The following is a 4,490-nucleotide window of genomic DNA, read 5'->3' on the forward strand; positions in this document are numbered from 1 at the left end:
TCACTCTAAAAAATTCTGCACATAAATGATAGAAGGTAAGCTATTACCTTTAAATCACATGAAGAAATTGTCTATTTTTCCAACAAAATTGTGTATTTGCCTTACAAACTTCATCCAGCTCTTCTGTGGCAGTCAGTGACTTTCATTTCTTGAAACTGATGTCATTTCCAAATGCTACTTCCTTTGATCTTAACAGTATTTTTTGAAATGATACCTTGGCAAGACCCATATTCCAGGCTGTCGTGAGTTAGGGCTAATGGTGTACCAGTCCTCTTTACCAGCTTGGGTTCTTGACGTTTAGATGACCTACATGACCCAAAGGCCTGCCTTTACTAGGGCCCACACATGTTTAAAGAGTTGACCTGCCATTAGAAGATTAGCTTAAAAATAGCCCTTTCCTGTTCTTGTGGAAGGATCTCTGCTTTGGAATTAACTGAATTGAAATGATCCACAGACGTAGAAGCATGGAACAGGCAGGAATTTCAAAGGGAAGGTGGGGGTGGGTGGGGAGAAATTAACCAGGGAATTTGTAAGCATGTATGCATAGCCCATGGACTCAGGCAATCTTGTGGTGAAGGCCTGGGAGGGGTGGGTGCAGGGTGGAAAGGGTCAATGGGGGAAAAAAAAAACAAAACCAAAGGGGACAGCTGTAATACTTTGAACAATAAAAACCATTTTTAAAAAATAATTAAGTCAGCATTAGCTGAGCATCTAATATGACCAGATATTCGCTACTATGGAACCAAAGTTCAAAATGCCAAGATTAAACCTACTTCAAAATGCAATCTGCTTATGATACCCATTAACTTTGTGTCTGACATAGCTGAGGTGCTGAAAATTGAAATGTGAAGTGATTAGAGTGAATGGTAAGTGTTTGCATAAAGAAGCTCAGTGAGAATGGGTCGGTGTGGTCTGCTGGTGCTGTGGAAGTCAAGGGCCTTGGGGTAGAAGCATCACAGAACGGCTGCTAAATAACCTCTGGGTTGCAAAGGATGAGGCAGCTTTTGGCCTGTGGCCCAGGAGGGGCAAAGGATGTTACACACACACACACACACACACACACACACACACACACACACACTTCACACACACACAAAACAGCTCGAGCGAAGGCCAGCTGCTGGAGGCAGGCGGTTCAGGGCAGATGACATAGTGAGGATGCCCTGTGCTGGGTCAGGGGATGAAGCCTCAGAGGTTGGGGCACAGGGGGCAGAAGGGGCAGCAATGACTGATGCCACGCGGCCTGGTCTTTATCTGGCAATGTATAGAAAGCCCTGGAAGGCATTCGGGAGGCAACATGGGCAAAACAGACCTGGGCTTGAGGCAGCCTATGTTGTTAGCCGGCGGAGGACAGAAATGACTACCTCCTCCCGTTCCCTTGGGCAGGTCCTGTCTCACAAAATGTGCACAGTAACACAGGTGCTCCCGGGGGGAGGGCACTGATTTCCGGTATAAGGATGTTTCAAGGGTTGCTTGGGATATACTTAGACCGAAACGACTATCCCTTGTTTTTCTGACATGCAAATGCAATTGAGTGGCCTGTACTTTTATTTGCTAAATGGGGCAGCGCTAGCCTTGGATTCTCTCTGGCTCAGACCCAGAGCGGACACTGCCTCTGAGAAGCAGGACCAGGAGGAAGTAGAGCTTGCGCTATTAGGAGTCGGGAGGTGTTTTACAGAATCATGGTCAGTCTGATCTCCCCCTGATCTGCTCATTCCCCAGGAGAATCTGAAATCTGAAAACAATGGGCTTGGCACTGGACAAAGAGCTGGCGTGTTGCGGGACTGCTGGAGGGAAAATAATTGAACTTAAAATAATAACTTATCTGTTCAAGCAAATGCCAGTACACTTAAAATAAGGGAGCCCTGGAGTTTCCCAGCATGCTCAGAGCGCTAATGTCTGTATCCCAGGTTGACGGCAAGAATTTCCTTAGGAAGTATGCAAGCAGTGGCCTTCTATGATCTTGTCTGGTTTTTGAACACTGGCTGTAGCTCACATTAGCTTGTAGAGCATTGATTTTGTGCTTGGCATGTAGGACGTTGCTCCTACTCACGCCTAATATTTTACAAGCCTCTCCCCATTGGACCAAGTGAAGTTCAGAGCTCATAAAAAGTTAAGTTCACATAAAAAAATAATTGGATCATAACAGCCACTGGGCATAGCAATTATTTGGAAATTTTAATATATAAATGAATAATTTTTATTTAGAAAAACTCCCATGACTAAACTCCATCAAATCTAATTTTCCCAGAGAGGTAAGCTCATATTCTAGTCGGTTTTCCCCTATATAACTGGAGAGAATTTTTAGCAAGAGCTTCAATAAGCTTCCTTCTGCAGGAATAATTTTGTGATTTCATGCAAGGAAAATCTCTCCTGGAGGTAAGTGAGAGATGAAGCTGTGAGACGTTCTACTCGGAATCGTTAGTTTTCTTTCCTCTTCAACCAAGTGGCCGGAGGACATTTCCTCTTTGGATTCTTTGATTGTATTTTTTTTTCTAGAAGCAAGCAGAATATTCACAATACACTTTAACTGAAATTTGCCTTAAGCCTTACAAATTGTATGTCCATGAGTCTTCTGAGGTGGGAAAACCCTAATAATTTCAGTTAGAGAAATTTAGGCTCCCCTTTACTTAAGCTGTGGGATTCCTGGTTTTCCTGGGGATGAAGTATTGCTGAGGACTGCTTCTAATTGACTCCACAGCCTGACACTTACTGAGCACCTACTAAGTGCCAGAGATGGATTACAGGCTACACCATGGGGAATCCTTCACCTGGGCCCTGCTAGTGAAAAACCCACCTTCAGCAAAAAGGGCAGACAGGACCATTTTTCCTTTTCTCCAACATATTCAGATACTTAAATGTTTTACATTGCAAGCTCCAATGAGGTAAACATGCAACGTATGAGCTATGATACTATGAAGAATTTATAAATTATTAAATGGTGGGGAAATAAGAGCTTTACTATCTTATTCTGTTAGAATGGAAAACAGGAATCCTGTTAGAAAGCTTATTAGCTTATTCTATCATCGCCTAACCTCCGCACATCATCTTGCGTCCTATTTTTCAATTACTTCCTAATCTTTATAGCTTTCCTTTGGATCTTGTCTTTTTGGTTAGAGAAACAAGGAAAGTATTTGTCTAAATGTGAGACTAAAACTATCTGCGAGTCCCATATTTTCTTCTCTTTATACTTAGTTTTCGGCAGAGCCACCTTGCTCCCCCAGGTCCTCCTTAGCGCTTTTGACCCCTAAAACCTTTCCTCTGGTCTTTCTATTTTGTTTTAAAATAGTCTGTGTGCATGCATGTACATATTGAGATAAATGTATCTCTGAATGATAACACAATTATGAGCTGTAGTTAGAAATTTTATATATATACATACACATATATCATATGTAAGTATATATGTACATATTGGCAATATGTACATTCTATATATACTATATATATGTATATTATATATATATACACCCACTAGAGGCCCAGTGCACAAATTCGTGCATGGGTGGGGTCCAGCCGGCCCACCCTGATCTGGCCGATCGGGCTGGGCCAGGTGGGGGGCAGGGGACGCGGAAGTTGGCCCCACCCCCTGGTCGAACTCCCAGTCGAGGGGCCAGTTTGCATATTAGCCTTTTATGATATAGGATTGCTGATAGTTAACAATTGTCAATGACATTGAGCTGGGCTTTAGACATTTCCTAAACACAGTTCTTGGTGTTTCTGGAAACCAGAAAGCCCTTACTTTTCACCTGCAAACCCTTCATGTGCAGGTGGCAAAACATCTATGAAAGACAAACCTAACCCAATTTTCTTCATCTGTTTACAAAAAGAGAAAGCAAAAAACTTCGAAGATATCCACGTGGGTAAAAGGAAGTTAGGTTGCTCTGCTTTGTTTGTGCAATTCATTTAGTTGCAGTGAAACCAGACCCCATCCATGTAGAAGAGGACTCAGACACTCAAGTCTCAGGGCACGCTGAACACACACAGAGAACGTAACCGTAAAGGTCATCTGTGAAGACCGTCAGGGTATACTAAGTACTCAGGTAATGCATTAGTTTGCAAACCCCAGTAGCATGCTTTTCTGGGAAAAAATCATTCTTCAAACAAAAGTGTTCATTTTAGAAACAACACAGAGAGGGCGATAAACATCAACATTTTAAAAAATCTAATCCCATCAATTAACATCTTTGAACTTATGGCTGCTTCTGTGTTTGATGTTCTGATCTGGCACACGTGCTTTCTAACCATAAGTGAATCTATATCACTCTTTCTGGTAATGAAACAGTCATGACAGGTACTTCCATTTTAAATATTGAGGAACTTTATATATATATATAATCTATTTGGCTCATTGATATACTTTTAATTTTTTTTTGAAAAATAAATGCAATACATGTAACTTCTATAGGATTTCTTTTTAAAAAATAAAGGAATACACTTTGGGAATAACAGCATTTCAGGGCTGGTTCATTTAAAGTATGCTTAACCGC

Source organism: Myotis davidii, unplaced genomic scaffold, assembly GCF_000327345.1.
Source record: "Myotis davidii unplaced genomic scaffold, ASM32734v1 scaffold238, whole genome shotgun sequence".
In the NCBI taxonomy this organism is placed as follows: Eukaryota; Metazoa; Chordata; class Mammalia; order Chiroptera; family Vespertilionidae; genus Myotis; species Myotis davidii.